The sequence below is a fragment of the Eschrichtius robustus genome, chromosome 4, assembly GCF_028021215.1.
Source record: "Eschrichtius robustus isolate mEscRob2 chromosome 4, mEscRob2.pri, whole genome shotgun sequence".
Lineage (NCBI taxonomy): Eukaryota > Metazoa > Chordata > Mammalia > Artiodactyla > Eschrichtiidae > Eschrichtius > Eschrichtius robustus.
In genome coordinates this window covers 15,388,177-15,415,424 of record NC_090827.1, presented here as the reverse complement: position 1 = coordinate 15,415,424, position 27,248 = coordinate 15,388,177, and the positions used below count along the sequence as shown (strand labels likewise).

Here is a 27,248-nt window from a genome sequence, read left to right as displayed (position 1 = left end):
AGAGAGGCTAACTTTAGCTGGAACAGTAGAGTGTAGCAAAGTTTAAGCTTAAGGACACTCTGGAAAAAAATAAAGATTTTGGTGGTAAGCCATTCTAAGAGGAGGGTGGTAGGTCTATGAGCGATATAAGCCAAACCATAGGCCTCCTAGTTTACCAGAGAGAACTAGGGAAAGAGCTAAGAAGAGCCTTCCTAAGGTCACCACAAACCTCAAATACTAGCCTTAAAAACTACACCTGCAGGGGACTTCCCTGGCGGTCCAGTGGTTAAGACTCCGTGCTTCCACTGCACGGGGCGTGGGTTCAATCCCTGGTGGGAAACTAGGATTCTGCATGCCACACAATGCAACCAAAAATACAAAAATTTTTTTTGGAAATTTAAAAAACCACCCCTGCAAAGTAGCCAAAAATGTATTAGACCAGACCGAAGAAATTTATACCTCAGAGCATATCCCAAACGGTGGAGCTATCAGTCAGCTACCGGAACCTAACAGCTAGGTGCAGACAGCTTAATCAGGAAAAGAGATAATCAAAGAGAGCCCTGCTAAAAACACTGTCATCCCAGAGTGACTATGCACGTGCTCAAGGCTGCACCTTCTGAGGAGTGATATCAGAGGCTTCACATTGCAAGGGGAAAACAGTTTAAAAAGTCTAGCCACGTCACTAAAGAAATAAGCAAATAACAACAAAAACAAGTGCCAGAGGAAGGTAAGAATCAGATTTGAAAGTTGCTGTATTACCTAAAATATGCACTTATTCACAAAAATTACAAGACATACCAACGAACAGGAAAGTGAACCGTACACAGGAAGAAAAAGCAGGCACCAAACACTACTGGCAAGAGGGTCCAGATGTCAGATTTAACAAAGAAAGCTTTCAAAATAACCGTTATAAATATACGCAAAGGACTAAAGAAGACCATGCTTTGAAAAGTAAAAGATATCATGATGACAGTGTCTTATCAAACAGGGATGAAAAATTTTATTGATAAAGAGATAGAAATTACTTTTTAATGTAAATTCTGGAGATACAGTAACTGTTATAAAAAAAAAAAGAGCAGAAGGGCTTAACAGCAGATTTCAACTGGCAGAAGAAAGGGTAAGCAAACCAGGGACAAGTCAACAGAGATTATACAAAATAAGCAGAGCCTCAGAGAAACGTGGAACGCTGTTAAGCACATATATGTGTAATGGGATGATCAAAAGGAGATGCGAGAGAAAGGAGAAAAAAATTGTGAAGAAATAATGACTGGGGGCTTCCCTGGTGGCGCAGTGGTTGAGAGTCTGCCTGCTAATGCAGGGGACACGGGTTCGCGCCCTGGTCTGGGAAGATCCCACATGCCGCGGAGCAATTAGGCCCGTGGCCCACAACTACTGAGCCTGCGCTCTGGAGCCTGTGCTCCGCAACAAGAGAGGCCCGCGCACTGCGATGAACAGTGGCCCCCGCTTGCCACAACTAGAGAAAGCCCTCGCACAGAAACGAAGACCCAACATAGCAATCAATCAATAAATAAATCTTTAAAAAAAAAAAATGACTGAAAATTTTCCAAATTTGATGAAAAACAATCTAATTAAAAGCAATAATCCAAAAAGTGCAGCAATGAAAGACAAAGACAATGGGACTATTTTAATAGCAGATAAACCAGAATGACTTTGCATGTGCAAGGAAACTGCAATGAGATTAATGGTAACTTCTCATAAGAAACAGTGGAAACCAAAAGCACTGGGACGATAATATCCATGTGTTAAAAGAAAAAAACTGTCAACCATGAATCTTGTATCCATCAAAACTATCTTTCAAGTATGAGGGTGAAAACTCTTACAAGAAAATACAGGTGTAAATATATATGACCTGGGATTAGGCAATGGTCTCTAAATATGATACCAAAAGTACTAACAAAAAATAGATAAATTGGACATCAGCAAAATTAAAAACACTTTTGCTTCCAAGGACACCATGAAAAAAGTGAAAAAGACAACTCAGGAATTAAGAAAAAAGATCTGCAAATCATGTAACTGATAAGAGACATATTTAGAATATGCAAAGAACACATACTTCCTTAATAAAAAGATAAAGAACCCAATTTTAAAGTGGGCAAAGGATATGAATAGACATTTCTCCAAATATGATACACAAATGGCCAATAAGCACATGAAAAGATGATTACATCACTAGCTATCAGGAAGCTACACATCAAAACCGTAATGAGATACCACTTCACACCCACTAAGATGGCTAAAACCAAAAAAACAGATAATAATAAATATTGATGAGGATATAAGGAAATTCGAACACTCATATACTGGTGGTGGGAATGTAAAATGCTGGGACCACTTTGAAAAACAATCTGGAAATTCCTCATAATGTTAGATATAGAGTGTACCATATGACCTGGTAACTCTGCCCCCATGTATACACCCAAGAGAATGAAAACATATGCCCACACAAGACCTTAGACATGCATGTTAGTAGCAGTGTTATTAATATAAGCCTAAAAGTGTAAACAACCCCAATTTCCATCAACTACTAAATGGATAAATATGTGGTATGTCCATACAGTGGAATGCAATCTGGCAATGAAAAGAAACTAAGTACTAATACATGCTAAAATATGGATGAACCTTGAAAATACCATGCTAAGTGAAAAAAGTCGGTCACAAAAGATCACATATTGAATAACTGCAGTTATACTGACCATCTATAAAGGAAAATGTATAGAAACAGAAATTAGATTAATGGCTGCCTAGGGCTGAGAGTGTTACAGGGAACAATAAAACTGATGATGAGAAAAAAGCTAATGTCATTAATGAACACATATGCAAAACTCCTAAATGGGACATTAGCCAACCAAACAGCAGTCTATTAGGAAGGTAATTAAGGAGGTGGCCAAGATGGCAGAGGAGGAAGATTCTGAACTCATCTCCTCCCACAGACACACCAAAATGATGACTATTTACAAAGCAACTATCTATGAGAACACCCTAAAGTCTAGCAGAAAAGCTTTTCCACAACTAAAGGCATAAAGAAGGAACCACAATGAGACCAGTAGGAGGGGCAGAGATGTGGTGAAGTCAGGACCCACACCCCTGGGTCAGTGACCCACAAACAGAAGAAATATCACAATTATAGAGGTCCTCCCCAAGAAGTGAGGGGTCCAAGACCCACACTGGGCACCCCAGCCCAGGAGTCCTGCACCCAGAATATCGGGCTTTGAAAACTAGCAAGGCTTATGTTCAGGAGAGCCAGAGGGCTAGAAGAAACAGACACTCCACTCTTAAAGGGCATGCACAAAACCTCACATGTTCCAAGTGCCAGTGCAGAAAGGAACCTGGGTCAGACCTACCTGCTGATCTTGGAGAGCCACCCAGAGAGGCAGGCGGCAAACTGGGACTCACCCTGGGGACGGAGATGCTGTAGCAGACATTTTTGAGAGTTCATCCTCCAGCACTGGTAAGCAGCATTTTGAAATCATTCCTCTAGCCTATTAGTGCTGAGGACCCAGCCCCACCCGCCGGCAGGCCAGCACCAGCCCCAAGCTCCACCCCCAGCATGTGTAAACAGCTACATGGGAAGCCTACCTCATCCTCCAGCAGGCCCACAACCACTGCACAAGGCATGACCTCACAGCCAACCAGGCCAGGAGCCAGCCCTGCCTATCAACAAACCCACAGTAGTCATCCCGCCACAAAAGAAAGGCACACACAGCCCACATGAGGGCAGCCCTAGAGCATACAGCTCTACTGGCCACAGGGGAGCATGCTTCTGGGTCCTACAGGCTATCTCCTACATAAGGGCACTTCTCCAAATCAGGAAATGTAACCAACCTACCTAACACATAGAAATATATACAAAAAATTGGGGAAAATGAAAAGACAGGAATATGTTCCAAATGAAAGAACAAGACATAACCTCAAAAAAAAAAAATATGAAGTGAAGATAAGCAATTAATCCATTAAAGAGTTCAAGGTAATGATCGTAAAGATGCTCAATGAACTCGGGAGAAGAACAGATGAACATAGCAAGAGTTTCAACAGGGTTAGAACATATAAAGAAGAACCAAACAGAGCTAAACACAATAACTGAAATAAAAAATACACTAGACGGAATTACCAGCACATTAGATCATACAGAGGAATGGATTAGCAATCTGAAAGACAAACTAGTGGAAATCACCCAAGCTGAACAGAAAAAAAAAAAGGAATTTTTAAAAAACCAGGATAGTTTAAGAGATCCCTGGGACAACACCAAATGTACTAACATTTATACTATACAAGTCCCAGAAGGAGAAAGAGATGGGCGGGGAGGGGGGAGTGAGCTAAGAATCTATTTGAAGAAGTAACTGCTGAAAAATCCCCTAACCTGGGGAAGAAAACAGACGTTCAGGTCCAGGAAGTACAGACAGTCTCAAAGAAGATGAACCCAAAGAAGAACACACCAAAACATTACAATTAAAGTAGCAAAAATTAAAGATAAAGAGAGGATCTTAGAAGCAGCAAAAGAAAAGCAACTAGTTACATGCAAGGGAATGAACGTAAGACTATCAGCTGACTTTTCAGCAGAAACTTTTCAAGTCAGAAGGGAGTGGCACAATATATTCAAAGTTACGAAAGGAAAAAACCTACAACCAAGAATACTCTACCTGGCAAGGTTATCATTCAGCTTTGAAGGAGAGATCAAGAGTTCTACAGATAAGAAAAAGCTAAGAGTTCGGCACCACTAAACTGGCTTTATAAGAAATGTTAAAGGGACTCCTCTAGGCAAAAAGGAAAAGGCCACGTAGAAATATGAAAATTATGAAAGGAAAAATCTCACTGGTAAAGGCAAGTATACAGTAAAGGTAGTAGATTAACCAGTTAGAAAGCTAGCAGAAAGGTTAAAAGACAAAAGTAGTAAAATCATACTATATCCACCGTAAGTAGCTAAGGGATACACAAAAAGATGTCAAATATGATGTCAAAAATATTCAATGTGAGGGGGGAATAAAGTAGGGTGATTAAAATGTGGTTGAACGTGAGAGATCATCAACTTGAATAATCATTTAGACCTTTTTCCAGAGAAGACGTACAGATGGCCAAAAGGCACATGAAAAGATGCTCAACATCACTATTCATCAGGGAAATGCAAATCAAAATCACAATGAGATACCACCTCACACCTGTCAGAACGTCTACCATCAAAAAGTCAACAAATTACAAGTGTTGGCAAGGATCTGCAGAAAAGGGAATCCTGGTGCACTGTTGGTGGGAATGTAATCTGGTGTAGCCACTATGGTGAACAGTATGGAGGGTCCTCAAAAAATTAAAAAATAGAACTGCCATATGACACAGCCATTTCACTTCTGGGTATTTACCCAAAGGAAAAAAAAAACCCACTAACTCAAAAAGATATGTGGCACACCAGTGTTTACTGAAGCATGGATATGGAAGCAACCTAAGCATCCACCAATACACGAATGGATAAAGGTGATACACACACATATACACACACAGAGGAATACTACTCAGCTACAAAAAAAGAATGAAATCTTGCCAGTTGTGACAACACGGATGGATCTAGAGAGTATTATGCTAAGTGAGAAAAAGACAAATCTCATATGATCTCACTTATATGTGGAATCTAAAAAACAAAAGGAAAACAGACTCATAGATAACAGAGAACAAATGGGTGGTTGCCAAAAGGGAAGGTGTTGGGAGGCAGGCAATTAAGTAAAGGGAATTAAGAGGTACAAACCCTCAGTAATAAAATAAATGAGCCACGGCGATGTAATATAAAGCATAAGGAATATGAGCAATAATATTGTAAAAACTTTGTATGGGGACAGACGGTTACTAGACTTATAAAGTGGTAATCATTTCATAATGTATTCAAATATCAATATTCAAATAATGTATTCAAATAAAAACTTTGTATGGGACAGATGGTTACTAGACTTAAAGTGGTATTCATTTCATAATGTATTCAAATATCAAATATACTATGTAGTATACCTGAAACTAATATTGTACGTCAACTATATTTCAATTAAAAAAAAAAAAAAAGACTCACAATAAACTTGCGTAATTAAGACAATGTAGCATTACTACAATAGACAAATAGACCAATGGAACAAAATTTTAAAGCTCAGAAACAGATATACACATACATACATACAGACACATATATAGTATACAGACATGTATAACAGACATATTACACCTATAACACATAGACATTTATAGCATACAAGTAAACATTTATAACATACATATAGACATACACATATATAAAAGAGTTGAAATAAATGGACAGTCACTCTGAAATGAATGGCCAACAAGTTTATACATGTGGAAACAGAATTAAATTGGACCTTAACTCACACCTCACAATATTCAATTGCGGATGGAATAAGGATATAAAAGAATATCATTATGATTTTAGGGTAAGCAACAGTGACTTAAACTAGGGACTGAAAATGTAAGCCATAAGGACTGGAAAATTTGGGTACATTAAAATTGAAAACTTCTGCGGTTAAAAGCTGCCACACAAACATAAAATAGACAAAGCACAAGTCAGAAGATATCTGTGATGCATTTAATTCATTTTTTAAAAATTAGTATTCACAGCTTAAAAATATGATCTTAATAAGATAACATGTTAATCTTGTATATCAGAAAATATTTAAGAAATTTGACAATATGAAGCATAGGTTAGGAGGTGGCACAACAGCAACTATTATATGCTGCTGATAGGAGTTTGAACTACTTTGGAAAACAATAGGGCATGACCTTAAAATTTTTAAATGCACTTTTTCTGTGACCAAGCAATCCCATGTTCCTTGTACCTGTGCACTGAGACAACAGAAGAAGCCCATAACATCATTTTTTATAATAGCACAAATCTAAGAAAAAAACATCAACAAGAAAATGGCAAACTAACCTGTGGTCTATTCACCAAAATAATATCACAAAATAATGAAAATAAGTAAAATACAGCTTTGGGCACCATGGATAAATTTTAAACACGTAAGTTTGAGAAAGGGAATGTAAAAATATACAATTACTGACAGAGTGATATTTTTATAAAGCTCAAAAATACACTGTTTAGGGATACACAGGTATACGGTAAAAAAAAAAAAAAATTAAATAAGTGAATAATGAAGACAAAACTCAGGTTAGTGTCTATTCAGATGGAAAGGACAGAAGCAAAATGTAACTGAGGAGTACACAGGAGGCTTAAAAGGCATTGGTATTACTTTGTTTCATAAACTAACTAGTAGATGTAAAAACACTCACTCTATCATTCCTTAAAATGTACATGTGTTATTGTACCCTTTAATGTGGAAGAAATGTTTCATTTTAAAACTTACATTTTAAAAAAAGAACAGGAATCAGACAACTTAGTTCCTGCAGCTCTGCTACAATACAAGGGCACTTTTACAAAGCACAAAACCGTCTTAAATTTTATTTTACATATCAAATCACTTGAATGAGATCTTTTTCTTAAGGTCATTTCTGTCTTTGACTTCAAGGGTTGTGTAAATTAATTGCTTTTTCCTTAAATCATTCCTGTTGTTACAAAGAACCAAAATAACAAAACAAAAAAAATGATTGGAGTTAATTTGTATTTATTTTACACATTTTATGAAATCATACATCAAGAGTAATGGTCAGTACTTCTAAGTAGTAAAAACTCCTGTCTTTTTTTCTCTAAACAAAAATAACATGAAGCACGTTCCCGTTCATTCAAAACTACTTTATTGTTTGGGTCTTTCCCATTTTGTTTTGTCTTTTTCTGAACCTTATGGAAATTTAATGGATATAACTGAAATATTTACTAACATACCCAAAAATATGAGTAAAATTAAAAAGATATCCTGCTGGTAGGATTATAAATTATAATGACTTCACTGGAAAGCAATTTGGTGTTATATACAAAAGCCTTCATAAAAATATTCAAATATCTATTCGTAAAGATGTTCACTGCAGTATTATTTATAATGAAAAACAATATAAAATATTAAAAATGAATATTTTCCAGTCATTAAAATATTTTGAAGCATATTTAATGATGAGAAAATATTCATAATGTAATTTCAAAGAAAAATAAAATATAAAATTAAGATGACAACTTCACAGTTTTTTAAAATCTAAGAATACATAAGAAAGAGGGAAGGAAATATATCAAAATAACAAATAACAGACTCCAAGTAGTGCAATTTTCCTTTTGACCTCTTCCTATGTTTTAAAAAGTTTCCATCAAAAATATGTTCATTTAATAATTAGTTTGAATTAGAATGAATTCTGAACTTTGGGATATCACAAGCTTTTTTTTCTACCAGTTTAGTGAGCATGGTTTAATAGAAAATTTAAATTGTGATGTTTTCTTCTCTAGAGAGCATTAAATATTCTGAATGCAATACGACAAAGACTCCTTTTCAGAATTAAGAATAAAACATATATACAGCCAACTAAAGAAGTACATTTGCTGAAGAATTTTCTAATGTCATTGAAGCAAAGAAAAAAATTAGGGCACTTTTGCTTATTGCTAAGGGAGTAAAATGACACCAAATTTATCTAGAATTAGCCTTCACTTCAAAAAGAAAAAAGAGAAAGATGGAGGGAGGAGGGCACAAAGGTCCCCAATCAAAAAAGCTGGCTTAAATGCCTCGAATGCATCACTATATAAATTTGCTTTCAACATAAAACAAAGAGGAGTCTTGTTTTTTTGTTCTTCGATAAAGTACTTCCAAACACTTCCTTGCTTTTCTTTTGTACAGATATTATATAGGTTATGAATGTGATTTTTAAAATAGCCTTAACATCTCAAAAAACTATTTTAATACATAGAAGAATAGGAGACAGAAATAAAAGTTTCAAAAGGGCAACTTTGAGACTTTCAGAAAAAAAAAAGCTATTAATTTCTAACTGTAGTAATAATATTTGAAACAGATGTCTATCTACTTCCAAGTCCAAACTGGATCATGGCTTACACAGTTTAATAAAGCTTTAATTAAGGTTCTGCAATAGTGTAAACTGATCATGTCATGCAACTAAATGCTCGCTTAACACTAACATCTCTTCAAGCTCCACTAATGCTAAACTTAACCAGACTTTTCATAATTCATCAAGCAAAAATGTCAAATTAATAAAAACATTCAATTTATCCTCTGATTTCATTATATGTACCTTTTTTTAGAAGCAAGCATTCGAAATAAAGATGGAAGTATCCCAAAATGAATAAAAAGGGAAAGAAATACTTTGTTTATAAGAGCTTCTTATTTCTAACGAGGCACTTATATTTTAATACGAATATGTGTGACCTAAAACATTTTGCATTGGAAGCATTTTGTAAGAAAATTATTTCTCATGAAAATTGATTGAGCAGCTTTGTAAATTTTCTTCAATCCGTTTTAGTAGAACAATATCATATAGGTACCTCAAAGTAGGCTGAGTGCCAACGCCACTTAAAGACATCTAAAATAAAGGACAAGAGTGAACATTCATTGAACAATGACTGTATGCCAGGCAGAGTTCTAGGTACTTCATTTAACTCCCACAGCATCCTTACCAAATGGTACTCCTCCTCTCTCCATTTCACAGATGAGGGCAATGAATGGAAGAGCCAGGATACAAAATGCAGGTATCAGACTGCACAGTCCAGTGCAGAACATCTATGTTGGCTTTAGTCAAAATACAGAAGAGAATTTTTCCCCATTTCATGTCCTAGAATGTATTTATACAGCAAACACAACAAATGGTACATTTTTTAAAAACCCTAAGGCTCCTCACATATTCTCGAAGGGAAAATTTCCATAATTACAAGGAAATAAAGATTATATCCATACAAAGTAGGGAAGGCAATCAGTTGATCAACACTGACCAAGCATCTTTTATTGGTGTATTCCATATTGTGAAATATGAGGAAAACAAAGAAACAGAAGACAGTTTTTGGTGAGGATACTAATTACACTAACAATTCAGGAAACTAGTAATTATAAATGGATACAGTGCAGAGCATTTAGAATGGAAGAAGGTACAGAGTAAAGGAAGAAAATGAATCCAGTAAAATGGGATTAACAGAACCTCTTCTGAAAATGAATCAATTTTCCAAAGAAGGAAAAAGTGCAAGAATAGTATCAGTATGAGAAATTCATATGTAAAGTGATAAATGTTGGGCATAAAGGTAATCAGATTATTGTTTTCATTTTCCAACTTCCAAGACGACGAGTCCATATGAAGGGGATTTGCCTTACTTGTTTCACACTTTCTCATTTTTGATTCAAGAGTTTTAGTATCATGAACTCTAATCCATTCACTATGGACAAAACATTTTCAGCATTACTTAAGAACATCAACTTTTTCCTTATCTTGTTTCCCTTATCTCATAAGAGCAAACAATTCATGTAAAACAAACAACTCTATAGTTTTCAGTGGAGGCTTCCTGCTTTATATCAACAGTAAATGCTCTAGGATGAATTTTTAGGGGCTTTGTTTTCTCAATTTTATTTTACTTAGGTTGGTAAGCATAATTTTCCTCTTAGTATAGATTCTTGCAACACATACTGACATACTATAGGGAAAGTTGCACAGAAGCACATTAGGATTAAAAATTTGTTACGGATAATCTAAAATTACCACTTAAATCTTCACACATATAAAAATAATGGAGTTGACTGTTGTATGAAAATATAGTTCTTGGGACTTCCCTGGTGGCGCAGTGGTTAAGAATCCGCCTGCCAAGGCAGGTGACACAGGTTCGAGCCCTGGTCCAGGAAGATCCCACATGCCACAGAGCAACTAAGCCCGTGCACCACAACTACTGAGCCTGCGCTCTAGAGCCCATGAGCCACAACTACTGAGCCCGCGTGCCTAGAACCCATGCTCCGCAACAAGAGAAGCCACCACGATGAGAAGCCCGTGCACCGCAACAAAGAGTAGCCTCTGCTCGCCGCAACTAGAGAAAGCCCGCGTGCAGCAAAAGACCCAACGCAGCCAAAAATAATTAAATAAAAAGAAAAAAAAAAATCCTACCAGGCTTTAAAAAAAAAAAAAAAAAAGAAAAGAAAATGCAGTTCTTAAAAGTAACTAATCAACTTGAAAATAAGAATATATCAAGTTGCCTAGACATTTAAAGGAATCTGAACATTAAACCAATCCTGGAACAATATGAAAAAAGAATATTTTAGAAAGAGAATAGAATGGGCATTAACTTCTCATAGAAAGAACCAGGTTATCTGCACATCTAAACCTAGCTCAGTCCTTGCTTTTGTATTAAAAATGGCTTTAAAAGAGAATACTTATAGTATGAGGCATCACAGAAACAAAGGTAACCAATAAGGCACACAGAAATAATCTCTTATTAATTAGTGAAAAGTTATAATCACCAAAGCAAATTTATCATATTGATGGCATGCTCTGCATATATTTTACCTTTAGTAAAATTAGCCACTATAATCTAATACAGTCAAACTGTAAACTGAATCTGGTTTCTGAACAAAACCATTTTCAACAACTGCCTTAAAGTTCTTAGAAAATAATTCAAAGAAAGTAGTACAACAGTATTGATTGCAGGGTTACTTCCTACTAACCAAAATTATTTACAACCCCCAAGTAAAAGGTTTATTTATAAAAGCATATAGAACGGTACACAGTAATAATTATATGATTTGTAACTATAAGTCTCTCATGTGAAGAATTATAAAACATCCAAGGTGATTAGGTTTGGAAAGGACTTAATTTGTGAACACTGTTTTGTCTCAGAAATTCCAAAAACCACCTGAAGGAAAAAAACAAAGACAAATCAGTTACGGTGCCTTGCTCTAAAGAAACTAATGCCATACTGTAATTATTAACCATGATAAGATTTGCCCATTTGGGTTACAGAATGATAGCATTTCAAGCCAGAAAGACCTTAGAAAATCGGTCAGTCTTTTATTTAAGTGATCAGTCTCAGTTTCCAAAACTAATCATGGCCTTACCTATCTCCCAGTCATGTGCTGTTTTCAACATACTACTTGCCTCTCCCCCCTTGAAAGAGAGAACAGATGTAAAATGCTAAAATAATAATAAATGTACTGAAACATTATTACTCTATCTCATCCATTACTGTGATGAGAAATTGCAAAACAAGAATTATTTGACCTGAGGAATGAGAACACAAAGAAGAACTGAACTATATGAGATTACGAAAGTTAAAGTAAAAAATAATCAACTAGCCCTTCCTTATTATATGGTTTCATAATAAAATTATGAAGGGTCATTCAATGATTTAAGTGGCAGGTAAAATTAAAACAAATAAAAGGAAATACCCTTGACATGCGTAACAAGCCTCCAGAATACACAAGGTCACAGAACAGAGGTCGCATCGTTAAATCCAGTAACATGATTTTACAATAATCTGGATCATTAGTGAAGCAAATATCTGATTATTTATGTTCAACATAAACATAATTTTCCATAATGGAAAAATTGTATTTTGGAATATAAAGAGTCACTAAGGAAGCTTTCTGTTCGTTACAAATCGTACCATAACTTAATGGTTTTGTGATACATGTATGCCTTTGGAAAATCAAATGGTGATTACTGGACTAGCAAAAATGTGCTGATTTAACATATATATAATATTTGTAATATCAATTTTTTTAATTTACCATTTCACTTTTAATGCCTAAGTCCATTTTAAACTTTGATTTCCCCATAGCATTTTTTCTCCATGTCAAATACACGTTTCATGTGGTTATTTTGGAAACTAAAGATTTCTTTAATTTAACAACTCTGCCTCAGCTAAGCTCCATGGCCACAGCCAACAGACCCCATTTCATTTAAACCTGCAAAAAATAAAGGTGTTATGCTTAAAATAAAGAAGAGGTTTTATGATTCCTTGAAAACCACTGTAGTGATTTCATTTTCACTCTAACACATTCTGACTAATAAGAATAGAGAAAAAATATAGGTGATATCTCTATTACAGACGATGATCCAGAGTCCATTTAAATGTTAGAAAAAGTGATTTCAAGATCAAACTCTCCTAGAAGGTTTTTACTGTATTTTTAGTAGATACCTTCTGGTCCATCCCAATAACTGAACTTTTGCCAAGCCCCCAAATCCAATGTTTACTATTAGGTATATGTTATGGTGTTTCCGTCAAAATAATTTTTTAAGTTTATGAATGTCATTTCAGATAAATTGATCAATTTTAAATGATTTTTCATCATTTGCATCTCTATATTCTTAGCAAACTGCCTGAGCTATTTGATTTCCAAAATCGACTAAAACATGTCACTACATTTAACCCATGTTAATGCCCTTCATGTCCCTCTCCCCTGCCATCTCCCCTGCCCTCACAAAAAAATGCACACATAAAAAAATGTGGATCAAATGGAAGTCAGTCTAAGTAAAAATGTGGTAACTTTTTACTTAAGTTTTAACTTAGCTCACAACACCTTCCACATTGCAATTACCTCTCTTACAGTTGTGCACAGGTCTCTTCCTTCCTTCAAGGGACTTTAGAAGCTCTTGGACCATATGGGCTTAGTTCTGCTCATCTTTGTATCATCAATAACTAACACAATGTCTGGCTCTAACAGCCCTCCATCATTTAAGCACCTATTGGAATCAGACACCTATCTTAGAATCCTGGACTAACAACTGCTGAACCTCACTATGTCTTAAGTTCCTTCATCTGTCAAATGGGGATGACAATCACCATCTTAACCATGATGGGCTTATTTAGCTCATTGGCTGGAACATAGTACAGTCTCAAACACGGTAAACTCCTTTTTGCTTGCTTATATATAATTGCATTTCAACCATCAACATTAATGCTAAATTTCATCTTTCATCCACAGCCTTTCAAATTTCCCCAATTCAATGTTATAATTATTTCTTGGCAATTTGGCAAATTTGTGAGGTCTATATATGCTAAAGCATAAGCTCACAGAAGAGTTTAGCAAACAATGGTAAGGGGGTGGGGGGCTAGCTTTGACTTTGTTCAGGGGTAATCATGTCTTGGCACAGCAAAAGCTGTGTGGAGCCTCAAGGGAGAAAGTAAATATAGTCCACCCTATTTTTTTTAAAAAAGGCCTTGACAAGGTACTACCACGAAAGTTATTAAAAAGAACTGAGTCATTATAGGATTAGATGAACTTTTAACTGGAGAAACAATGACTACAGTTAAAAAAAAAAAAAAAAGCATTATTTTGGCAAGAAAACTATAAATAGGGAAGGTGCTAGAAGTGGTCTTATTTATAAATGATGTAGAAGAGGAAATGTAGATTAAATTTTCCAGGTCTGCAAAAGATACTGTTTTTCCAGTATGTGAGATGCCAAGTCAGTGGGAAAACCTACAAGATTTCCAAAACTTTATGAGTTACTAGGAGGAAAACATCAAATAAGAATGAAAGTGGAAAACTATAGGGTTATACATGTAGGGGAGGAAGTATACAGAGACTGAACTTCTTAGGGTAAATGGGCCTTAGTTACCATAAAAATGAGCATATAAGTCACTGTGTTAATTGTTCCCATAGCCAACAAAGGTAACAATGGCACTGGTATCACTCAAGAACAAAAAACATGTTTCTCCCTCCTATTTAAAACCACAGTTCAGGAGCTTCCCTGGTGGCGCAGTGGTTGAGAGTCTGCCTGCCAATGCAGGGGACACGGGTTCGAGCCCTGGTCTGGCAAGATCCCACGTGCCGCGGAGCAACTAAGCCCGTGAGCCACAACTGCTGAGCCTGCGCGTCTGGAGCCCGTGCTCCGCAACAAGAGAGGCCGCGACGGTGAGAGGCCCGCGCACCGCGATGAAGAGTGGCCCCCGCTCGCCGCAACTAGAGAAAGCCCTCGCGCAGAAACGAAGACCCAACACAGCCAAAAATAAATAAATACATTTATAAAAAAAAAAAAAAAAGACATAGAGGACTAAGCAAATGCTGTTGTAACTTCAAATAGAATACACAAATATAAAGCTGAGAAGTTAAACAAACTGAAAAATTCTCATCAGTTCCAAAAAAGAGAACACTGGTTTATATTGAGGAAAACTAAGATATTTGAAGGATATAATACTAAACCTTAAAAGTGAAATCACGGAACACCAGTCATCCCTTCCCTAACGTATTCCCTGATGGCGTCACCTAAAGACAGAATAACAGACTGACTCAACCTGGCACTTCATAAACGTGCTCATCGACTTTTCATTTTGTCCTTCCCGTATGCCACCTGTTTATGCTCTGCATTTATCTTTTGATAGTGTATCATCTATGATTTTAAACATCTTTCCCCTTACCGCAAGACTCAACCTATCTCTTTGACGCATATGGCATCAAGTTTATTCATAGTGCATAAATATTTAGTAATTCCATGTGTAAGAAAGACATTATTCACAAACTAAAGATATAAAATATTATTGTTAAACTGCATTATACCTTCCAGGTTTAGGAGAGATGAGCCAAAAAAGGAATTTACAGTCTCATGGTAAGCCAGGCGGCATGCTAGCAAGTTATAAGAAAAATGTTTAAGAATGTATACCAACAGCTTTCAAACCACAATTATAAATGCATAAAATTTCAAATAAAATAGGAGCTAGAGAGTACTTGGTAAAAACCTAAACAAACATCTATAATTGCATTACATATCAAAGAAATGCATAAAGGAATGAAAACTGTCTAGATCCAAGTAATATCTAACAATATGTTTTATATAATATGTGTCATTTTTAACTTTTTTAGCCACGAGAACCCATTTCTTTCAATGTTTAAAACATGGACATTTCATAAAAATAGTATTTCTGAAATTATATAATTAAGTAATTTCATAAAACAGAAATGCATTTATGCTACTATTATCATTCTATAATATTATTAAAGTATGTTAAGATTATGTCTACAGAATACCAAGTCATAATTCCAGTTACGCTTAGTCAAAACTCTAATCAGTCAGAGGATGGTAAAGCTAGGAAAGATCTTGAAAATATCCTAGAGGTTCAGGATCATAGAAATGAGCATATTTTAACCCCCTCTAGCTCAGAAAAAGTAGTCAGAGGAAACAGTGTTTTCAAATCAAGTGCAAAAGTGAGAAAAAGTAAGGGGTGGATGGAGAGTGGGAAGGTGGAGAGTAAAAGAGAATACAAATGAGCATTCATATATTCACAGGCCTGAGGAGAAAAAGAGCTGCAACTCCAATGATTCAGATTGTGGCAGATACAGGCGAAGGTGTTTTTTTTTTCCTTAAGCTAAATATGTTTTCAGTATCTTTAACCTGCTAAGTAGGAAGTATTCAAGAAATAAAGGCATCAAGTCATGGTCCTGGTCCAAGCATATAATATATATCCCCACGCTGTGGATCACAAAGGATAAATTTCACAGCTAAAAAACTTGAAAATTGAGTTTTTCTGAGCAATTTTCAAATTCTTCGTGGCTCTGTGAAATAACAATGTAAGGGAGAATGTAGAAAAAAGTAGTATAGAAAATGTATGCACAAAATCTTTGACGTGCCTGAAGCACAGATTGTTTCAAGGCAATATATTTACAAGAAGTTTCAGATTCTCTGCTATTTTTAGAAACAACAGTACCTGCTTTTATTAGTAAAAGGTGTCAAAACAAACTGTACAAAACATTTTTGGGAAGAAGTTAACTTACACATATGACTTTTATCTCAGTCTTAACATACTCTACAGAATGCTAAAAATGATAAAATTTAGATAATTTTAAGTTATAGAATTAAGAATTTCTTACACCCTCTTTAGTTAACGAGGAAGCATACATTATTCCATAAATATGCATAATTATGGAGTAGGAAATGCCTAATTTGCCTACATAAATTGCAAGCGTTTGATGACTGAAGCAAGGAGTGAATCAGGTCCATTGAGAATTACTAAGAAAAACATAATCAAACATAAATGCCACAGAATACAAAGATCATTTTCCAAATTGGTTCCAGAAACAGCTCCTAGGCAAATTTCCATGAAAAGCTAATTTAATTCAATTAAACAGTATAGCATGGTTTTCTTCTTCAGAAAGAATTTAAATATTTTCATTTGCTACAGATGTTAAAGGTAAGTGTTTTAAAGAATAATTGATTTAATCCTGAGAGAAAGATTCAAAACTGTTGCAGTATATTGAACGGAAAAGGACTTACGGAGCAGATAAATTTTAATTACAACAGTATCCATCATTTGTAAAGTACACAGAGTAAAACCTACAACAATTAGTATTTTTAAAGTCTTTACATTATGTACTGACATAAATGCAACATTGTTTCTCACTCAAAATTATAAAGTTACAGGACATGATACAATGCTCAGAGAATGTTTGCCCTCCATACTAGCATATTATTCGAATCCTACACCTCCAACATGCAATGGACAGAACGAATTTATCATTTAAAAATTAAATAATAGTTAAATTTCTTCTGGAATAATTCAGGTTTCCCTGGATAACTTTTCCTAGTTAATCTCAACATTATATAAGTTCACTCACAGTCACTCAGGATGAGTAAGTAATGCCTTCAAAGCAGCCTGGTCACGGATTCCTGTGGGTCCATCTGGCTGCTGGCTAGAACACTGGAATGACTCATAAATGAAGCAACCTGAGGTCACCTACTTCAGGTCTCTTAAACAGAATAGCCAACTGCTTACCAGGTGGTTCCAATTTCCAAGAATACTTAAAATGAGAAACTCGTTCTAGATACACCATTTTATTTTCATATTGTCTCTGGCCACAGAATTGGGTAAGTAAGGAAGGAAGCTCTTTTGAAATGTAGATTACCAATCATCTGAAGGCCAGAAGTCACTACATGTCTGGGATTGAGAATATTATATAAATAAAGTCAAATGAAAAAGAAAGGCAGGACACAAAACCATATTATATTATGCTCCCAATTTCGTACAGAAAAAAAAAAAAAAAAAAACCCAAAATGTTAATAAGAAGTTATTTCTGTGTGGTAGAAGAGAGTGATTTTAATTGCTACAGTTCTCTGTATTTCCCAAGTTCGCTTCAAGGAATATGTATTCTTTATTAGAAAAATATAACAGTAAGTAGTTTTTCAAAAGACCTGGCTCAGTGAGCCCCAGAGACCCTGAGTATACTTACATCTATACAGGCAGGAAGTCTTTCCCTGGGTAATGAAGAAAAACATTCATTTTACCTTTAAAAAGAAAAAAGGGGAAGGACAGGGGAACAGGAACTGGGTTCCCACTCTATAATAGGTGTGACAGGTAGAGGAACAAGTCCTCTCTCTCTGGAGACAATAAACTGGTGAAATGTTTAGCCAGTCATTTGTATCAATTTTTCCAAAAGTGTGTTCTGAGGAACATTAGGTCCAATGATATATGGAGGGAAAAATATCAATATAAGCCCCAAGGTCAAATACCCCTTTTGGGGATGGTCACAATGCACATTAGCATAATTAAAGCTCAGAAAAGGCTTCAGTTTAAAAATATCAGCAATTCCCAGATTTCTTTGATCATTTATTTACTTATCGAATGCCTCTGTGGTGTTTACTATGTACCTGGCATCGCTCTAAACACTATACAAATGTTCACCATTATAATCCTCAAACAAACCTATAAAGTAATCACTATTATTTTCATTCCCAGCTTACAGATGATGAAGCTGAAACACAGAAGGTTCAGTAACTTGCCCAAGGTCACAACCTATTAAGTGATAAAAAAGCAGTCAAACTCCAGAGTCTCCACAGTTCAGCAGTAGGCTACGGTGCCATCCATGGGATCCTTCTTAGGCTACACAACCTGACATTCCAAAAACCACTGTTCCGTGGAACAGATCATGAAAACAATGCAATCAAGTAAAACATACTGTTATATGTAAACTGTGTATGTGAATTAGTCAGATAGCTCATACTGCTTCAAAACTCTGATTTCTCACTTAACATGTGATGAGATAAAATCAAGTTGCAATGGTGTTAGGCCTAAAAATTTCTAGAATTACTAAACAAGAGAAATTTGGTTAGATTGTTTTACCGCTCTGTGGTCACTGAATAAATCACAAACTTGATTTGTAAATATTATGCTTAGTTTTTTATTTCTTGTCCCCTTCCCAATCCTCAACCCAAGTAAGGACAAACATCTGCCTTTTTTGTATCCACGCCTAGCACAGTGCATGGACCTAAACAGTGACTCTACAAATATGCACTGTGTTAATAAATGAATAAAACAGTGAGTGAAACAACCAAATCACATATGTAGAAGGCTTACAGACTATCAAGTAAAAAATTTAAGCCAATAAACTGGTTGCCAGAAAAGTATTTACATAACACGATGTAAGTTTTCTGTGCCATTGCTGCATGGATAGAAGCATATAATTTGGGGTGGAAAGCAGATGTCCAACAGAGTTAAGGGGAGCCAAATGCTCTTATCAGTCGAAGAAGGCTCCAAAAAGGAGGTGGCTTTCAGAAGCTGAATCAACAGAAAGTGGGACCTTAACTGTTACAACTTCTGATAAACTGAAGAGGATTTGTTTACAAACAAACAATTTAATAGGGTATAGGTAGGAGTGTAAAAGAACCTGAAGGGTAGTGCAGTAAATCAGGGTAGTAAAAGCAGAGGAACTAACTCCAGAGATTACTGGACTCCTGAGGGAGAGACTGACATAGAGAAGGTTACCTGAAGAGGAGCAGTGACTTTCTGTGCAGAGACACAGGCAGTCCAAGCTGATCACGGAAGGAGCAAACTGAAGAATCAACACCCTCTCTCCACCCTCCCTGTAATCTCCCGCTGGAGGTCTCCAGTGACCTAAGCCATCTGGAAATCAGCGTGGTTCAGCCAGGTATTATCCTGGGCAGAGAGCATAAAGTAGAAGGGTTGAGGGCAGATCTGAAGAGGAAAACAGAAGATATCTGACATAGAAGCCAATGGGTATAATGCATGAGGTTTTAGCAAAATAAAGTCAGACAGGAAGAGATGACAGAAGAGACTCTTAACTAACTGAAAAGGATCTAAAGAAACAATGAAAGAGAATTGCTAGATACATAAAAGCAAGGTAGTGCCAGCTGTTTGTAAGTCCATTTGAGTAGAGCACTACACTTGTTAGTAAGAGGAAGGATTTGGGGATAATCCCCCATTACGTGTACTATTAGGGCTAAATGTTTATTGGACAACAGCAGAACAGTAGCTTGTTTCCAGAAAAGAAACTGATGATAATTTAGTACCTTTTATAGATGGCTGTAAATTCTATTAGTTAGATAAAACTCACTGATTTCTATCAAGAGATTAATTTAGACAAAGGCGCCATCATTACAGACTTCCTTGGAATCACTTCAGATTCGTAAATCAACAAATTAACTAGTGACAGATGTGTCTGTACTTGTTTAAGTCCATATCCACGTAACTGCTATAAAAATGACTAAAATGTTTATCTCAAGACAGCCAGGCAAGAAATGTTACAAAGAGATATACTGGATTGCATCTCTTTTCCTTTAGCCAATAAGTACATGCAACCTGCAGAAAAATCATTTCCAAACTTGCTACTTATTATCTTCTAAAGTTGAAGGCACATGCAGGTATATACTTGTTGAAAGGAAAAATAAAGTCAGCGGAATCAAAACTACGGGTCTCTAATAGACTGTATCCAACAGCGTTCCACAAGTATTTACTAAATGCTTACTATACAGCAGCTCTTTGGAAAGGGCTGGGATGCGATGGGTGAGATCCAGTTCTAAACTGTGGACTTCACAGTTAAGTCTTTCAAGAAGCATGCAAAGTTTTCAAAGCTGAGGGGTAGAAAAATATGACACTCAAACACAATTAGAGGAATTCTGACTTGCTCCCTTTCCTCTGTAACCAGAACACAAACTTTATGTACAATGAAGTGCAGAGATGTTAGCTGGAAGACCCAAGCACCCCCAGGTAGTTCAAAGGTCACTCTGAGCCCTAAAGAACCTTCTCACAGCACTTCCCAAATCACCCTGCAGCGTCCGAGTCAAGACGCTTGCTTGCAGCCCAGGAGATATTTGCAGGAAGGTAAAGAGGTGACATCTGGGAACTGTAAGGTGTCGAGGTCTGCAATTTAAAAGTAAAAGCTCAAAAAGAGTCATGCACCACAATGTTCACTGCAGCTCTATTTACAATAGCCAGGACATGGAAGCAACCTAAGTGTCCATCAACAGACGAATGGATAAAGAAGATGTGGCACATATATACAATGGAATATTACTCAGCCATAAAGAGAAACGAAATTGAGTTATTTGTAGAGAGGTGGATGGACCTAGAGTCTGTCCTACAGAGTGAAATAAGTCAGAAAGAGAAAAACAAATACCGTATGCTAACACATATATATGGAATCTAAAAAAAAAAAAAAAAAAAAATGGTTCTGAAGAATCTAGGGGCAGGATAGGAATAAAGATGCAGACATAGAGAATGGACTTGAGGACACGGGGAGGGGGAAGGGTGAGCTGGGACAAAGTGAGAGAGTGGCATGGACATATATACACTACCAAATGTAAAATAGATAGCTAGTGGGAAGCAGCCGCATAGCACAGGGAGATCAGCTCGGTGCTCTGCGACCACCTAGAGGGGTGGCATAGGGAGGGTGGGAGGGAGACACAAGAGGGAGGAGATATGGGGATATATGTATATGTATAGTTGATTCACTCTGTTGTACAGCAGAAACTAACAGAACGTTGTAAAGCAATTATACTCCAATAAAGATGTTAAAAAATAAGAAAAAAATAAAAGTAAAAGCAACCACTGAACCAGTGGACTGCTGCAATGCAGATCAACTGCAGGGGGGCGCAGCGGGGACTACACACCATGACTCGTGATTCAGCCCAGTGACTCTTACTCAGAGATAAGAGCAATGTCTGATCAGTCTCTGAGGGTTCCACCCTTGGCCAAACCACCAAACTCCGCTAGATCCTTCTCACAGCTTCCCACATCATCTTCAGACATTCTTGCTCCCACTACAGACAGACATGCTAAGTCACATTTGCTCACTTCTGTTTAAAATCCTCCAGGGGGACTTCCCCAGTGGTGCAGTGGTTAAGAATCCGCCTGCCAATGCAGGGGACACGGGTTCGAGCCCTGGTCTGGGAAGATCTCACATGCCGCAGAGCAACTAAGCCCGTGTGCCACAACTACTGAAGCCGGCGCACCTAGAGCCCGTGCTCCACAACAAGAGAAGCCACTGCAATGAGAAGCCTGCGCACCGCAACGAAGAGTAGCCCCCACTCGCCACAACTAGAGAAAGCCTGTGCATAGCAACGAAGACCCAACGCAGCCAAAAACTAAAATTAAAAAAATAAATAATTACTATAAAAAAATTTTTTTTAAAATCCTCCAGGGTGGTTCAATAAAATGTACTTTGAATAAAATGCATACCTTTGAACATGGGCCTGGCAATCTGTCTCACCTCATTTCTACCATTTCCCCTAACTGCCAGTGTGCCCAGCTTACTGCTGCTTTAGAGACACCCTTAATGATCCCTGTGCCAGAAGTTCTCCCAGATCTTCGCTGGGCTGGCTCTTTCTTGTTCAGCAACATCCTTAGAGAGGCCTTCCTTGGCCACCTCATATAAAGTAACCCCAGTCATTTGCTGTCATACCACCCTGTCTTAGTTTCCTAATGGCAATTTCCATTATTGGAAATTATCTTACTCATGTGCTTGTTTATAGTTCATTGTGTTTCCACTCTCTAGAATGAGAGTTCAGTGACAACAAACTTCTTGTGCCTCTCATGGCTGCAATGTCCCAAAGTATATAATAACGCCAGGCAGAGAGCAGGCACTCAAACATTTAAGTAAAGATGAATGTAATTAAGATAACTGGCATGTAAGTAGATGTTCTAAAACTCATGAAAACAGGTTATTGCCTGATGTAAATCATGCATTACCTTTTTTATCTTAATACTACAGATGAGCTTTAAAACTACTCAGAAGTAACATAAATGTCCCTGTTCCCAAATCTTCACTTCTCTCTCCAGATTCTACCCCTAAAAAGTTTTAGTTTTCCTTAATTTTAATTATTAAAGTGTGAGTGACTCTGAAATCTATGTTTCTAGCCCTGGCCCCTCTCTCCCCCTGAATTCTGGCCTGCCTCTATATATTATAACACCTCTACTTCAATTTCTGTCATCACATCAAATCTGTCACATGGAAACCTGAAATTAGTCTCTCTCAGGCAAAAGCAATTTCTCCTTCTATCCTTAACACTTTTATCAACTATCCTCCAGATACCCAGATTTAAAAGCTAGAAATTATCTTGATTATGAAATTCAAGACCTGGAAGGGAGATTGGAAAACATCAAGTGAAGTGGTCTTCAAGCTTTTTTTAAACTACGTTAGCCCTTTTTCAAACAAAAGCTCACAGGGAAGTCTGACATGTAAAAGAGATGAATCTACAGTTGTTCTGGGAGTTAAACTGGTCGTCTCTGAAGAAAAACTTCAGAAAGAGCTCTTAACCTGGTCCAAACGTCGTTTTTCCCTCCCCACCCCTCTTCAACGTACACACTGAAAGTTACAGAGGAAACCACTGAAGTCCAAAGAGCTTAAATCTCCTTTCGCAGGTAGAACTATCAGTCTGCCCAAGATGACAGTTAGCAAGCAGAACAGCGCTTAACACATAAAAGCACTTAGAAGGCAATGTTCTCAACGACAAATATTACCTCCATGCATATGTATAACAAGAGTTACTGCAGATTGATACATTTCGTGCATGACTTTTATTGGTTGGCCTGAGAAGGGATTTTCAGAGTTGAAACAATTGTTTCCTTCTAATAATACATTTATCCACTTCTAGTGGAAGCAAGCAAACATGAGTCCAGTAAAAAGGACTGTGGCACAGTGAATGTAACATAAGGTCTCAGCTGTATAGCCTATGTGGCTTCATTGTCTAGTTTTGAGCATGGTTTTCAAATTCTTTGGTCCTCATCTGCTTCTTCGTTCATATTGTGTGATGAGATGCTTCCTACGACTCTCTCAACCCTCAGTCTATGCGCCACTATGATACCATACTGAAGTATTTCCCTTGAGTTACTGCATCTACAAAGGGTTAGAATCCCAAGCTAGAAACAAATTGGAAGAGAGCAAATCATCCTTCGAGGATTTGTTGAGTGTCACATGGCATGTAATGTGCCAGGCATCTGAAATGCAGAGAAGATAAGAAAAGGACACTATCCCACCTCAATGAGAAAACAGCCAGAGGAAGAGCCAAGCAAGTAATTACACGGCAGAGAGGTGAACACTGAGGGAGGCGTGCACAGAAGCCGGAGAGGCAGAGATGAGGTGGCTTACGGAAATTAGGAAAGGCTTTGCTGGGTTGGAGTAGATGACAATCGACTTTAGATTTAAATGATAAACATGAGTTGAGCGCTGAGGAAAAGTAAAGGGTGCTACATGTACCCCCCAAAAAATCACATTTTAAATTGCCTAATACTTTTAAATAAATAATACAATCAGCATTTACTGTAACAAAAATAATTTATCAAGCCATCTCACACAGTTCTCAACGTTGATGAAGAAAAAAATTAAGTCAATAGGCTTTTAATAAAGATTATTTAACGACTGGAACATTCTGAAGGGCATGTATGAACATACCATGAGTAGATGCAGCACGTCACTCAGGGACAAAAATCTAACAGGGAATTTCAGACACCCCTGCCCAGGCTAAATGCTATGCAGCATCTGGCAGACAAGGTGGCAAAGCCCCTATAAAGAGTGATGATTCACTAACATGACATAAACCAAGATTTTAACTCACCAAAAACTAACATTTTGATGTAAAATCACAAATCAGTGCCATTAAAATGCATCAGCAGACCCCAGCACATGAGTAATGAGATCATATCAACTCATATCTTGTGACCAAAAGGAAAAGGTGCTTTTCTAAATGGTAATTCAGATTGGACAAATAACACACTGTATCAAGTTTTATAGCCCTAGGCCATATTTTGCTAAAAACAACGGTACATTATGCATGACTAAAGAAAACACTGAAAATCAGAGCAATTAATTTCCCAGCTATGTTCCCCATAAAAAAAAAAACCATCGCTGCTATGATTTGCTTACAGCACAGAACCTTTTTTTGCATTGTACAATGATCTAAGTGTGTAATAACTTGCATATTTCACTAAGATGTAATATCCTTCAAAACATCCTTAGAGTGAAAGTTTTCCAAAGGAATTATTGATCTCTGGAATGTCCCGTGTTTTAAAATTACTGACAAATCCTTTCCTATTTTCTTTGCAGTTAGAAATAATTCTTCTTGATCACCAGAGTGTAAAGAGGTATAAGAGTACAAAGACTGAATATTTTCTTAAAGACAAGTGTCCCAGTTGACACAAGACATTTCCCACGATTTTCCCAAAACAATAATTAGGAGAGCTGTCACTAGGATCCCTAAAATATGTATGTAAGAAAACAGTTATTAGTCGGCATCAGTTTAGGATAGCAAGAAATTTCCTTAAGTGCTCCTTCAAATTATTTTCAAATACTTTTCGGTTAACTCGTCTCACTACTGGTGGAGCCTTTTCTGTTTCTTTCCAGAATCCAGGAATCTTTTCTCAGGTGGATCTGCTTCACTGCAGATATGTTTGGTACATTCACTTTATATGTCAGGGGCAGCAAGCAGCTCTCTTCTGTTTTCTTTCACTGGCACTTTCGTGGCTGGCTCAGTCACTGACCTCACCTTGGTGGAAAGGTGACTAAGAAAAGAGCAATTCCTAGTAACTCAAGGAAACCAGTGTTCCCATGTCTGTGGAGAACAAACACGAAGGACCCAGGATCCAGCTACAGTGGCGCAGCTCAAAAGGAATAAGGCACCGCACTGAACAACTTCCAGAGGATCTTCTCTCAAGTCGAAAATCCTAACACCGCAAGGAAACGACAGAAATACGGAGCCCTGCCAGAAACGGGGACGAGTAGATTGATGGGTGCAGAGAGCGAGACACAGTGAGACAAGGAGCAGAATGTCAGCCTCTAAATGAGAGAGACACCGAAAGTGTGTGCTCTCAGGGTGGAAGATAAGGAGACCGAGAGGGGGGACACATTGAGAGACAAGAGACAGAAAAGGAGGTGGGAAGAGAGAGAAACGGGGGGGGGGGGGGGGAGGCGGGAGGGAGAGAGACAGAAATAAAGGGAGGATGGGAGGAAGAAGGCAGAGAAACACCGTGAACGTGAGACAGAGACAGAACAGCAGACTGAAGAACAGAAGCACCAGCGGCAGAGTCGAGCCGGGTCCGAGGCGCCGGGACCAGCCCGCTGCGCACCTTCCCCGCCGCGAGGCTGGGTCTCGGGAGGCGTCCGGGGCAGGTGGCTCCGCACGGAGCTGGGGGCCCAGCGGGTCCTGCCTCGGCCCGCGAAGTTCCCCCCCCCCCGACTCCGGGGCTGCCCTCCGCCTGCTCCCAGCTCCCGACTCCCCGCCTCCCCGCCTCGGCGCGTCCCTCCTTCCCCAACTCCGGAGCACGTGTCCCGCCCGCGGCCGCCTCTGCCCCCCGCTTCTCTGCCGGCGCGGGCACGAGGTCCGGGAGTCCCGGCAGAGCCGCCAGCGCACAAAGCCCGGGCAGCCGCCACCCCACGGCCGTGCGGCTCGCTCTCCTCCCGCCAGCACGCCCGCCGGGCCCCGCGCCCGGCTGCCGCTCGGCCCGCGCCGCCCTCCCGCCGGCTCGGCCGCCCCCCCGCACGCCAGTACGGCGCCCGCGCGCCTTACCCGCCTCTGCGCCCCGGCGCTGGTGTCCTCGGCGCCGCGGTCCCGGGTGCCCCGCCCGCGCCCACCCCCGGCGCCCCGCAGGCCCGCGCCCGCTCCGCGCCCGCGTCCGGCCCCGCCGTCAACTTCTGGCCGCCGCCGCCGCCGCCGCCGCGGGACTTTTTTTTTTCTTCTCGCTCCTCGGCTGCCTCTGGAATTTTTTTTTTTTTTTTTCCACTTGCCCTCTCCAGCTCCCACTAGTGATTGGAGCCTGAGAGCCAAGTACTTAGCGGAGGGATTACACTTCTCGACGCGCTTGGAGCTGCCCCAGAGCCGCCGCCCGTGTTTGGAAGGGTGAGCGGACCTGGGGAGCCCGGTGCCGCCCACCCTTCCGCTGCCCTGCGTCCCCTGCATCGAGGGGGACCCTCCCAGCTCAGTCTGCCTCTCAGAGCCTCACCTCGATTTCAATCACAGATGCTTTCTCGGTCATGCGTAAGAAGGGGTTTCCAAAAAAACTAGGTTTGAGGAACAAAAATTCGTGGGATTACTGTACCTCGAGAGCCGGAAGGGGCTCCCAAAGATGATCTAGCGCAGTAGACTGAAACTCTTCAGGGCCCCTGACACTTGTGAGAAGTTGATAAGACGTT

General features: G+C 38.5%; 1 protein-coding gene across 4 annotated transcripts in view; it reads right to left on the bottom strand.

The window, feature by feature from the left end:
* The window catches only part of BMPR1B (bone morphogenetic protein receptor type 1B), a 430,873-nt gene extending 404,169 nt beyond the window's left edge, over window positions 1–26,704 (bottom strand). For 3 of the 4 annotated variants that reach the window (XR_011073892.1, XM_068542462.1, XM_068542464.1), the window contains exon 1: window positions 26,626–26,704. The gene's annotated coding sequence lies outside the window, so the exon portion shown is untranslated. The remainder of the gene's footprint in view (window positions 1–26,625) is intronic. The other variant, XM_068542463.1, reaches the window with a different exon arrangement.
* Between the last annotated feature and the right edge of the window lie 544 nt (window positions 26,705–27,248).